At 44.5% G+C, this 13,989-nt stretch overlaps 1 pseudogene; it reads right to left on the minus strand.

The window, feature by feature from the left end:
- Positions 1–13,989, minus strand: part of LOC112261354 — a 153,894-nt pseudogene that overhangs the window by 43,323 nt on the left and 96,582 nt on the right.

A 13,989-nucleotide genomic window follows, 5' to 3' on the forward strand; every position in this document is an offset into this window, starting at 1 on the left:
TATGTCTGGCAGCTTGGTTATGTCTGGCAGCTTGGTTATGTCTGGCAGCTTGGTTATGTCTGGCAGCTTGGTTATGTCTGGCAGCTTGGTTCTAAAGTAACACAATACATAAGGAAATGAGTGTGATTTGAGATTTACCCCTGGAATCTTATGGCCCAACACTGTTGGTTAGATTCCAAAAGTGAGTTATATTTCTCCAAAAGAGAGGACATAAATAAACAATGAAAACAGCAGAACAGACAAATGAAATGTGGTGAAATATCTCATAATCTTCTGGAAGACAGGGTCCTAAGCGGTGGCCTGGGCTCGGTGGGCGAGCAACTCTGATGCCGCGCTGGAGAACACGTTGGAGAATTTCTCCAACCCCGCGGCAAACGTGCTCACCAGCTTCTTGACAATGTTCAGCGTGATCTTGATGGAAATGGTTGGGGGAGAGAGAGGAAGATTGATTATGAACATTTATACTACACCGTTATTTGTGACCCAAAAATGCTATGACAGTGAGTAAGCTATGATGCCCACAGACTCAGCCCAACAAGTGTATGTTTCCCAGATGTGATGGGACAAATACACCTCTAATCCCCCTCACCCCTTCCTCCCAAAGCCCCCCGACTCGACAGAACAGGTGCAGCCAGGTGAGGTTGTTCCCACAAGGGGGGAAAAGTGTTCCTCTGTCCCTGTCTAACCAATGGAACGGAGCGCTGAGCCTGCAGGTTCTGCTTCTGGAGCCCCCTTACCGTCAGCACAGTGCAGTCAGCCCAACTACAGTCTACATCCCCTCGCCCCATCTCCCACTCATCAGGTCCTACACGCTCACCACCCCCATCTTCCCTCCTTTCCCACCTGCCTCACTAGCCCCCCACCCCTGACTACCTGACTATCCTCAGCTCAGTGCACAGCTCCCCCTCCCTCCTCCCAGCCAGCATTGCTAAAGCACTTTGCAGCACCGCTGAGTTCGATTTGGAAGCTTGTGTCATGTCAGCTCTCTTTCTTCTGTCAACACCTTGACTGAAATGGCTTGAGGATTTAGTGTTGTAGATGAAAGTGTTTCAGAAAGTACATAGTTAGCGAAGACTTCAGCTTGTCTGTGTAAATGTTGAGTGCAAATATCCCATTTTCCAGTTTGTAAGCCCGCTGTGTTGGACATTGGATGGAAAAGCCTTATCTTTGTCATGTCATGAATGTGACAGAGCCCTTCCTTCAATTGAGCTTCAGACTGCTCAGGTAGAGAGGAACAGCAGCAGACTGAACAGATGTGGCTGCCATACTGTTGCAGGGTGGTAGTGGGCTATCACACACACACACACACACACACACACTTTCTCTCTCCATCCCCCTCCACCCCAAACAGTCTACCTATATGAATCCTACCTGTTACACGCTGATCTACTTCACCTGTCTTTGTGCTTTTCTCCACCCCCTCCAGGTGTCACCCATCTTCCCATTATCCCCTGTGTATTTATACCTGTGTTCTCTGTTTGTCTGTTGCCAGTTCATCTTGTCTTGTCAGGGCTTACCGACAAGCCTTTCCTGCCTTCCTGTTTCTCTAGTTCTGTTTCCTATTTTTCCCATTTCTGACCATTCTGCCTGCCCTGACCCCGAGCCTGCCTGCCGTTATGTACCTGCCTGACTTGATTACGAACCTCCGCCTGCTCATGACCTGCCCGTTGCCTGCCCAGTATTTCTAATAAATCATCTGAGAACTGTACTATCTGCCTCCCGTGTCTGCATCTGGATCATATCCTTCATACTACCTATATGAATCGTATCCATATGAGTCCTACCTATATGAAGCAGATCTCATGAGTAGCAGACCATTTTTCTTTCTTCCTGTGCCAATCAGATGTGCCTAAACCTACTGTCAACTTACCAGGTTGTTAGTTAGCTAAATAACAAACAACGTTGTTTAGTCATGTAATCAAACAATACATTTTGACCCTGGATTAGTTCACGATGTGGTTTGTGAAATTACACAAAATGCGAGCAAATCCCCATTAAAAAAAAAGGTATATCTGGTAATATGGGTCATATTTTTTTAACTGTCTACAGACAAGACCTTTTCTTTGCTGTAAAGCTGCCAACATGCCTGGGCTCCATTTTCCCTCTCTGACATCCAAGAGGCTGCATGACAGTGATCTTGCAAAGTCTACTCAGTCTGCCCTGTGCTCTTGGTTGTTTAGAAAATATATATTTCACCTTTATTTAACCAGGTAGGCCAGTTGAGAACAAGTTCTCATTTACAACTGCGACCTGGCCAAGATAAAGCAAAGCAGTGCGACACAAACAACAGAGTTACACATGGAAAAAACAAATGTACAGTCAACAACACAATAGAAAAAAATCTATATACAGTGAGTGCAAATGAGGTAAGATTAGGGAGGTAAGGCAATAAATAGGCAGAGGTGGCGAAGTAATTACAATTTAGCAATTAAACACTGGAGTGACAGATGTGCAGAAGATGAATGTGCAAGTAGAGATACTGGGGTGCAAAGGAGCAAAAACAAATCACAAAATGGGGATGAGGTAGTTGGATGGGCAATTTACAGATGGGCTATGTACAGCTGCAGTGATCTGTGAGCTGCTCTGACAGCTGATGCTTAAGGTTAGTGAGGGAGATATGAGTCTCCAGCTTTAGTGATATTTGCAATTTGTTCCAGTCATTGGCAGCAGAGAACTGGAAGGAAAGGTGGCCAAAGCAGGAATAGGCTTTGGCGATGACCAGTGAAATATACCTGCTGAAGGGCGTACTACGTGTGGGTGCTGCTATGGTGACCAGTGAGCTGAGCTAAGGCGGGGCTTTACCTAGCAAAGACTTATAGATGACCTGGAGCCAGTGTGTTTGCCGATGAATATAAAGCTAGGGCCAGCCAACGAGAGCATACAGGTCGCAGTGGTGGGTAGTATATGGGGTTTTGGTGACAAAACGGATGGCACTGTGATAGACTGCATCCAATTTGCTGAGTAGAGTGTTGGAGGCTATTTTGTAAAGGACATTGCCGAAGTCAAGGATCGGTAGGATAGTCAGTTTTACAAGGTTTTACAACGAGACACCTAGGTATTTGTAGCTGTCCACATCATCTAAGTCAGAACAGTCCAGAGTAGTGATGCTGGATGGGCGGGCAGGTGTGGGCAGCGATCAGTTGAAGAGCATGCATTTAGTTTTACTTGCATTTAAGAGCAGTTGGAGGCCACGGAAGGAGAGTTGAATGGCATTGAAACTAGTATGGAGGTTAGTTAACAGTGTCCAAAGAAGGGCCAGATGTTTAAGAAATGGTGTCATCTGCATTGAGCTGGATCAGAGAATCACCGCAGCAAGAGCAACATTGTTGATGTATACAGGGAAAAGAGTCAGCCCGAGAATTTAACCCTGTGGCACCCCCATAGATACTGCCAGAGGTCCGGACAACAAGCCCTCCGATTTGACACACTGAACTCTGTCTGAGAAGTAATTGGTGAACCAGGCAAGGCAATCATTTGAGAAATCAAGGCTGTTGAGTCTGCCAATAAGAATGTGGTGATTGACAGAGTCGAAAGCCTTGGCCAGGTCGATGAATACGGCTGCACAGTATGGCAGTTATGATATTGTTTAGGACCTGGAGTGTGGCTGAGGTGCACCCATGACCAGCTCGGAAACCAGATTGCATAGTGGAGAAGGTACGGTGGGATTCGAAATGGTCGGTGATCTGTTTATTAACTTGACTTTAGAAAGGCAGGGCAGGATGGATGTAGGTCTGTATCAGTTTGGGTCTAGAGTGTCTCCCCCTTCGAAGAGGGGGATGACCGCAGCAGCTTTCCAATCTTTGGGATCTCAGACGATAGAATAGTAATAGGGGTTGCAACGGCAGATAATTTTAGAAAGAGAGGGTCCAGATTGTCTAGCCCAGCTGATTTGTAGTGGTCCAGATTTTGCAGCTGTTTCAGAACTTCAGTTCTCCTTCACCCAAATCCAGATAAATGGGGAGGCTTGGGCAATTTGCTGTGGGGGGTGCAGGGCTGGTGACCGGGGTAGGGGTAGCCAGTTGGAAAGCATGGTCAGCCGTAGAAAAATGCTTATTGAAATTCTCAATTATCGTGGATTTATCGGTGGGTACAGTGTTTCCTAGCCTCAGTGCAGTGGACAGCTGGGAGGAGGTGCTCTTATTCTCCATGGACCTTACAATGTCTCAGAACTTTTTGGAGTTTGTGCTACAGGATGCAAATTTCTGTTTGAAAAAGCTAGCCTTTGCTTTCCTAACTGCCTGTGTACAGTGCCTTGCGAAAGTATTCGGCCCCCTTGAACTTTGCGACCTTTTGCCACATTTCAGGCTTCAAACATAAAGATATAAAACTATTTTTTTGTGAAGAATCAACAAGTGGGACACAATCATGAAGTGGAACGACATTTATTGGATATTTCAAACTTTTTTAACAAATCAAAAACTGAAAAATTGGGCGTGCAAAATTATTCAGCCCCCTTAAGTTAATACTTTGTAGCACCACCTTTTGCTGCGATTACAGCTGTAAGTCGCTTGGGGTATGTCTATCAGTTTTGCACATCGAGAGACTGAAATTTTACCCCATTCCTCCTTGCAAAACAGCTCGAGCTCAGTGAGGTTGGATGGAGAGCATTTTTGAACAGCAGTTTTCAGTTCTTTCCACGGATTCTCAATTGGATTCAGGTCTGGACTTTGACTTGGCCATTCTAACACCTGGATATGTTTATTTTTGAACCATTCCATTGTAGATTTTGCTTTGTTTTGGATCATTGTCTTGTTGGAAGACAAATCTCTGTCCCAGTCTCAGGTCTTTTGCAGACTCCATCAGGTTTTCTTCCAGAATGGTCCTGTTATTTGGCTCCATCCATCTTCCCATCAATTTTAACCATCTTCCCTGTCCCTGCTGAAGAAAAGCAGGCCGAAACCATGATGCTGCCACCACCATGTTTGACAGTGGGGATGATGTGTTCAGGGTGCTGAGCTGTGTTGCTTTTACACCAAACATAACGTTTTGCATTGTTGCCAAAAAGTTCAATTTTGGTTTCATCTGACCAGAGCACCTTCTTCCACATGTTTGGTGTGTCTCCCAGGTGGCTTGTGGCAAACTTTAAACAACACTTTTTATGGATATCTTTAAGAAATGGCTTTCTTCTTGCCACTCTTCCATAAAGGCCAGATTTGTGCAATATATGACTGATTGTTGTCCTATGGACAGTCTCCCACCTCAGCTGTAGATCTCTGCAGTTCATCCAGAGTGATCATGGGCCTCTTGCATCTCTGATCAGTCTTCTCCTTGTATGAGCTGAAAGTTTAGAGGGACGGCCTGGTAGATTTGCAGTGGTCTGATACTCCTTCCATTTCAATATTATCGCTTGCACAGTGCTCCTTGGGATGTTTAAAGCTTGGGAAATCTTTTTGTATCCAAATCCAGCTTTAAACTTCTTCACAACAGTATCTCGGACCTGCCTGGTGTGTTCCTTGTTCTTCATTATGCTCTCTGCGCTTTTAACGGACCTCTGAGACTATCACAGTGCAGGTGCATTTATACGGAGACTTGATTACACACAGGTGGATTGTATTTATCATCATTAGTCATTTAGGTCAACATTGGATCATTCAGAGATCCTCACTGAACTTCTGGAGAGAGTTTGCAGCACTGAAAGTAAAGGGGCTGAATAATTTTGCACGCCCAATTTTTCAGTTTTTTATTTGTTAAAAAAGTTTGAAATATCCAATAAATGTCGTTCCACTTCATGATTGTGTCCCACTTGTTGTTGATTCTTCACAAAAAAATACAGTTTTATATCTTTATGTTTGAAGCCTGAAATGTGGCAAAAGGTCGCAAAGTTCAAGGGGGCCGAATACTTTCGCAAGGCACTGTATATTAGTTCCTAACTTCCCTGAAAAGTTACATATCGCGGGGGCTATTTGATGCTCATGCAGTACGCCACAGGACGTTTTTGTTCTGGTCAAGGGCAGTCAGGTCTGTAGTGAACCAAGGGCTATATCTGTTCCTGGTTCATAATGTTTTGAATGGGGCATGCTTATTTAAGATGGTGAGGAAATCACTTTTAATGAATAACCAGGCATCCTCTATTGACTGAATGAGGTCAATATTCTTCCAGGATACCCGGGCCAGGTCGATTAGAAAGGCCTGCTCGCTGAAGTGTTTTAGGGAGCTTTTGACAGTGATGAGGGGTGGTTGTTTAACCACAGACCATTACGGACGCAGGCAATGAGGCAGTGATCACTGAGATCCTGGTAGAAGACAACAGAGGTGTATTTGGAGGGCAGGTTTGGATAGGATGATATCTATGAGAGTGCCCATGGTTACAGATTTGGGGTTGTACCTGGTAGGTTCATAATTTGTGTGAGATTGAGGGCATCTATCTTAGATTGTAGGACGGCCCGGGGTGTTAAGCATACATTTAGAGGAGCAAGTTGTCTTTAAACAGGTCATCAAATCATACAATGCATCAACTATGCTCACTCTGCTCCAATGTAACAAATGCACAAATTGAACAGCAGAAGACTCAGGATCTGGATCCCTGCTCGCCATCACGGCTAAATTATAATAAAAACTGATGGATAAATACATGCGGACGGAGAAAAGCAGGTGAGTGATGGCTGGAGGAGGAAATGCTTGGCGGATTACTGTTGCCAAACGTGATATGCACATGAAAGTGAAGTGGACATTCTTGGACCAGCTCATACAAGAGAATAGTGGCTGTTTAAATTCAATTTAATTTATAAACAAAACTGACTTTATAAACAAGCGGCAGCAGGTTATTTAGAGCGGTAGGGCCGAGAAATGTTGGTAGCATCATACGAAACGGTACTACGGTATTCTAAAATGTTGGTACCATACTGTAAGTATCATGATGTTTTGCTACAGTCATATTACCGTGGTACTGGCATAGCACACACACATGATTTACCTCTGTTGTAGCGTTCCCTCTGCTCTATCTTGAGCGTCAGGTAGAGGGTGTGGATGGGGAAGTAGACTGCCTGGGGGTACACTCGTCCCACCTAGCAGATAACAGACATGGGCAGGGGGGAGGGGGTTCACACTTAGATTACCTTTCAAAGAAGAACCATCCCTCAGGGTTAACAGTGGAGCATAGATGAGAGGAGTGTACACGGCAGAGAATACCAAATAATATCAAACATTGATCCCCTGGATGAAAGCAGCTCTGTATGGTGTAATGGAGATGGAGTTATGATATGAAACCATGGAGGGTGATGTCAGGTTAAAACAGACCTGGGGCTACATTTAGAGGAGGAAGTTGCCTTGACCTACCCTTCTACTGCAGTCACTGAGCTAAGGTCAGCTTTATATAAATTTTTTATGCAAACTAATTATGCACTCCCTAATCTACATTTCTACAGACATAATCACTACTCCTCACAAAACCGTACACGAGTTGACACAACAAGCACTCCAGGGTATAGACAGGATGGATGCAAGAGTGTGACAGACAGCCATTGGTGAGAGCTCTGCACCTCTCACTACGAGGGAGATACTCTACTAGACACTGATACAGTGACAGTGAGGCCTTGATGACAGAGAGGCAGAGACAAGTTGGTTGAGCCCAGACCACAGTTCTTCTCTGGCCTCATTAGACTGACACCCTACACCCCTGTTAGCATACCCTGTTGATAGAGGGGTGAGGAGTAGCCTGTAGTCGTAAAGAGACACCTCTCTAACCCTGGCTCAATACAGAGGAGTACAGAGGGTGGGCTGTAATGGATGGAAGGATGGGTAGGAGATGGAAGGGAGGTGGGGTGGAGGAATGGAGCTTTTTGTCACAAAAAGGCCGGGACCTTTTAATACACTCCGGCATACCTACTTACTTTTTTTACAACCTGAAAATTGAGACACGCCGTATCATTCCTTCCAGAGCTGTGAGGGCTATTAATCAAAGTAACCTATTTTGCATTGATAACCAAATATAATCTCAGTGGCTGGTAGAACCTGCTGTAAACAACATTTTATTGATTTAACCTTTATTTTACTGGGCAAGTCAGTTAAGAACAAATTCTTATTTACAATGGTGGCCTACCAAAACCCAAATGTCTTCCTGCGGGGATGGGGGCAGGGATTAAAAATAAATGAAATAAAAATATAGGACAAAACACACATCATGACAAGAGAGACAACACCACATAAAGAGATATCTAAGACAACAACATAGCAAGGCAGCAACACATGATAACACAGCATGGTAGCAACACAACATGGCAGCAGCACAACATGGTAGCACCACAAAACGGGGTACAAACATTATGGGCACAGACAAAAGCACAAAGGGCTGGAAGGTAGAGACAACAATACATCACGCAAAGCAGCCACAACTGCCAGTAAGAGTATCCATGATTGAGTAATTGATTGACGAGATCGAGATCAAACTGCCCAGTTTGAGTGTTTGTGGCAGCTCATTCCAGTAGCTAGCTGCAGCGAACTGAAAAGAGGAGCGACCCAGGGATGTGTGTGCTTTGGGGACCTTTAACAGAATGTGACTGGCAGAACGGGTGTTGTATGTGGAGGATTAGGGCTGCAGTAGATATCTCAGATGAAGGGGAGTGAGGCCTATGAGGGTTTTATAAATAACCATCAACCTTGTGATGGGTATACAGAGATGACCAGTTTACAGAGGAGTATAAAGTGCTGTGATGTGTCCTAGTATAATCGGCCTGTGTGTAGCTGGTGTGGAGGAGTCAGGCGCAGGACAGCAGATATGAGTAATGAAGTTCTTTACTCAAGAATACAAATATATACAACACAATAAACTAGCCCACAATAACGGACCGTATACATACAAACAATCACTCACAAATGCCATGGGGGAACAGAGGGTTAAATAATGAACAAGTAAATGGGTGATGAAACCAAGTGTGTAAAACAAAGACAAAACAAATGGAAAATGAAAAGTGGATCGGCGATGGCTCGAACGCCGAACGCCGCCCGAACAAGGAGAGGGACCGACTTCGGCGGAAGTCTTGACACCTAGATTTGGTGGATTTGGATGCAAATCTAATGGCCAAATGTTAAAGAACATCTAGCTGCTCGAGAGCATGCTTACCTGCCTATCTATAAATTACATCTCCATTATCTAGCATGGGTAGGATGGTCATCTGAATCAGGATTAGTTTGGCAGCTGGGGTGGAAGAGGAGCGATTACGATAGAAGAAACCAAGTCTAGATTTAACTTTAGCCTGCAGCTTTGATACATGCTGAGAGAAGGACAGTATACCATCTGGACATACTCCCAAGTTCTTGTATGAGGTGACTACCTCAAGCTCTAAACCCTCAGGTAGTAATTAAACCTGTATGAAAGGTGCATTATTCTTACCAAATCACATTACTTTTGTTTTGGAGGTGTTCAGAACAAGGTTAAGGCAGAGATAGCTTGTTGGACACTAAGAAAGCTTTGCTGTGGAGCGTTTATCACAAAAACGGGGGAGGGGCCAGCTGAGTATAAGACTGTATCATCTGCATATAAATGGATGAGAGAGCTTCCAACTGCCTGAGCTATGTTGTTGATGTAAATTGAGAAGCGCGTGGGGCCTAGGATCGAGCCTTGGGGTACTCCTTTGGTGACAGGCAGTGGCTGAGACAGCAGATGTTCTGACTTTATACACTGCACTCTATGAGAGAGGTAGTCAGAAAACCAGGCCAAAGACGCCTCAGAGGCACCAATGCTACATAGCTGGCCCACAAAAATGGAATGGTCTACCGTATCAAAAGCTTTGGCCAAGTCAATAAAAATAGCAGCACAACATTGCTAAGAATCAAGGGCAATTGTGACATCATTGAGTCTAAGGTTGCAGTGACACATCCATAACCGGAGTGAAAACCAGATTGCATACCCGAAAGAATACTGTAGACATCAAGACAGCCAGTCAGTTGATTATTGACACGTTTTTCCAACACTTTTGATAAATAGGGCAAAATAGAAATAAGCCTAACAGTTTTACATTTTAATTGTTTTATTTCACCTTTATTTAACCAGGTAGGCCAGTTGAGAATAAGTTCTCATTTACAACTGCGACCTGGACAAGATAAAGCAAGGCAGTGCGGCACAAACAACAACAACAGAGTTACACATGGAAAAAACAAACGTACAGTCAACAACACAATAGAAAAAAGTCTATATACAGTGTGTGCAAATGTGAGGTGTGAGGATGTAAGGCAATAAATAGGCCATAATAGTGAAGTAATTACAATTTAGCAAATTTACACTGGAGTGATAGATGTTCAGATGATGATGTGCAAGTAGAAATACTGGTGTGCAAAATAACAAAAAAGTAAATAAAAACAATATGGGGATGAGGTAGGTAGATTGGATGGGCTATTTACAGATGGGCTGTGTACATCTGCAGCGATCAGTAAGCTGCTCAGATAGCTGATGTTTAAAGTTAGTGAGGGAAATTTAAGTCTCCACCTTCAGCGATGTTGACTTTGGGGATGACCAGTGAAATATATCTGCTGGAGCGCATGCTACGGGTGGGTGTTATCGTGACCAGTGAGCTGAGATAAGGCGGAGCTTTACCTAGCAAAGACATATAGATGACCTGGAGACAGTGGGTCTGGCAACGAATATGTAGTAAGGGCCAGCCGATGAGAGCATACAGGATGCAGTGGTGGGTGGTATATGGGCTTTGGTGACAAAACGGATGGCACTGTGATAGTTTGCTGAGGAGAGTGTTGGAGGCTATTTTGTAAATGACATCGCCGAAGTCAAGAATCGGTAGGATAGTCCGTTTTACAAGGGTATGTTTGGCGGCATGAGTGAAGGAGGCTTTGTTGTGAAATAGGAAGCCAATTCTAGATTTAATTTGGGATTGGAGATGCTTAATGTGAGTCTAGATGGAGAGTTTACAGTCTAACGAGACACCTAGGTATTTGTAGTTGTCAACCTATTCTAAGTCAGAACCGTCCAGAGTAGTAATGCTGGACGGGCGGGCAGGTGTGGGCAGCGATCAGTTGAAAAGCATGCATTTAGTTTTACTAGCGTTTAAGAGCAGTTGGAGGCCACGGACGGAGAGTTGTATGGCATTGAAGCTCGTTTGGAGGTTTATTAACACAGTGTCCAAAGAAGGGCCAGATGTATACAGAATGGTGTCGTCTGCATAGAGGTGGATCAGGGAATCACCCACAGCAAAAGCTACATCGTTGATATACACAGAGAAGAGAGTCGTCCCGATAATTGAACCCTGTGGTACCCCCATCGAGACTGCCAGAGGTCCGGACAACAGGCCCTCCGATAGGACACACTGAACTCTATCAGAGAAGTAGTTGGTGAATCAGACGAGGCAGTCATTTGAGAAACCAAGGCTGTTGAGTCTGCCGATAAGAGTATGTTCAGTCAGAAGCCTTGGCCAGGTCGATGAAGATGGCCGAACAGTACTGTCTTTTATCGATGGTGGTTATGATATTGTTTAGGACCTTGAGCATGGCTGAGGTGCACCCTTAACCAGCTCGGATACTGGATTGCACAGCGTAGAAGGTACGGTGGGATTAGAAATGGTCAGTTATCTGTTTGTTAACTTGGCTTCTGAAGACTTTGGAAAGGCAGGGCAGGAAGGATATAGGTCTGTAACAGTTTGGATCTAGAGTATCACCCCTTTTAAAGAGGGGGATGACCGCAGCAGCATTCCAATCTTTAGGGATCTCGGATGACACGAAAGAGAGGTTGAACAAGCTGGTAATAGGTGTTGCAACAATGGAGATGGAAAGTTTTTAGAAAGAGAGGGTCCAGATTGTCTTGGCCAGCTGATTTGTACGGGTCCAGGTTTTGCAGCTCTTTCAGAACATCTGCGATCTGGATTTGGGTGAAGGAGAAGCTGGGGAGGCTTGGGCAAGTTATTGCGGAGGGTGCGGAGCTGTTGGCTGGGGTAGGTGTAGTCAGGAGGAAAGTATGCCATGTTTCAGTATGCCATCTTAAGCCATGTTTCAGTCAGGCCAATCACATCAAGATTATGATCAGTGATTAGTTCATTGAATATAATTGCCTTTGAAGTAAGGGATCTAACATTAAGTAGCCCTATTTTGAGATGTGAGGTATCATGATCTCTTTCAATAATGTCAGGAATGGAGGAGGTCTTTATCCTAGTGAGATTGCTTAGGCGAACACCGCCATGTTTAGTTTTGCCCAACCTAGGTCGAGGCACAGACACGGTCTCAATGGGGATAGCTGAGCTGACTACACTGACTGTGCTAGTGGCAGACTCCACTATGCTGGCAGGCTGGCTAACAGCCTGCTGCCTGGCCTGCACCCTATTTCATTGTGGAGATAGAGGAGTTAGAGCCCTGTCTATGTTGGTAGATAAGATGAGAGCACCCCTCCATCTAGGATGGAGTCCGTCACTCCTCAGCAGGTCAGGCTTGGTCCTGTTTGTGGGTGAGTCCCAGAAAGAGGGCCAATTATCTACAAATTCTATCTTTTGGGAGGGGCAGAAAACAGTTTTCAACCAGCGATTGAGTTGTGAGACTCTGCTGTAGAGTTCATCACTCCCCCTAACTGGGAGGGGGCCAGAGACAATTACTCGATGCCGACACATCTTTCTAGCTGATTTACACGCTGAAGCTATGTTGCGCTTGGTGATCTCTGACTGTTTCATCCTAACATCGTTGGTGCTGACGTGGATAACAATATCTCTATACTCTCTACACTCGCCAGTTTTAGCTTTAGCCAGCACCATCTTCAGATTAGCCTTAACGTCGGTAGCCCTGTCCCCTGGTAAACAGTGTATGATCGCTGGATGATTCGTTTTAAGTCTAATACTGCGGGTAATGGAGTCGCCAATGACTAGAGTTTTCAATTTGTCAGAGCTAATGGTGGGAAGCTTCGGCGTCTCAGACCCCGTAACGGGAGGAGTAGAGACAAGAGAAGGCTCGGTCTGACTCCGACTCGCTGCTTAATGGGGAAAACCGGTTGAAAGTTTCTGTCGGCTGAATGAGCGACACCGGTTGAGCATTCCTACAGCATTTCCTTCCAGAAACCGCGAGAAAGTTGTCTGGCTGCGGGGACCGTGCGAGGGGATTTATACTAATGTTACTATCTGTACTTACTGGTGGCACAGACGCTGTTTCATCCTTTCCTACACTGAAATTACCCTTGCCTAATGATTGCGTCTGAAGCTGGGCTTGAAGCACAGCTATCCTCGCCGTAAGGCGATCGTTCTCCTGTATATTATGAGTACAGCGACTGCAATTAGAAGGCATCATGTTAATGTTACTACTTAGCTTCGGCTGTTGGAGGTCCTGACGAACCATGTCCAGATAAAGCGTCCGGAGTGAAAACGTTGAGGGAAAAAAATATATATAAACGGTAATTAAAAAGTAAAACCGTCAGGTAGCAAAATATGTTGGCAACAAAACGCACAGCAACACGTAAACAAGTCTGCAAGTTGTGACCGGAAATGGCGAACTACCTCGTACCACAGTACCAGTACTCTACAGCCTCGTTATTGTTATTGTGTTACTATTTCCTTTTTAATTGTATTTTTTTGTTATTTTGAAAAGAAAAAAAATCTTACTTTTTAACTCTGCATTGTTGGGAAAGGGCTCTTAAGTAAACATTTCATGGGAAAGTCTACACATGTTGTGATGAATACATTTAGATTTGATCTAGCTAGCCATGTGCTTTTTATTTTATGTTTAGCTGATATGGGAATGTATACACAAGCAGCATATCAAACTGGGAAAATGTTTTATGTTACACCAGCAAGTATAATATTATTTGCCAGAGATGTGGAAAGCTAAAAAGGCTAGCTAGCTGGCTACATTTTTATCCAGGGTGAAACCATCTAGCTAGGCTGCCAGATAGCTACAACAAGCAAGGGAAGGCGACTCTTCCTTGCTTTCACAAAATGAAAAGACAAACATTTTAAAACATTGCTATCATGTTAACAAAAGGTTTCCGCTAATCCAAAAATCCCACTACACCCACGTGCACACACTCCCGTAGAACGATGGAGTGAAGCTTGTAGTAACCTTAAGTGGCAGATT

Source organism: Oncorhynchus tshawytscha, linkage group LG27 (assembly GCF_018296145.1).
Source record: "Oncorhynchus tshawytscha isolate Ot180627B linkage group LG27, Otsh_v2.0, whole genome shotgun sequence".
Taxonomy (NCBI): Eukaryota; Metazoa; Chordata; class Actinopteri; order Salmoniformes; family Salmonidae; genus Oncorhynchus; species Oncorhynchus tshawytscha.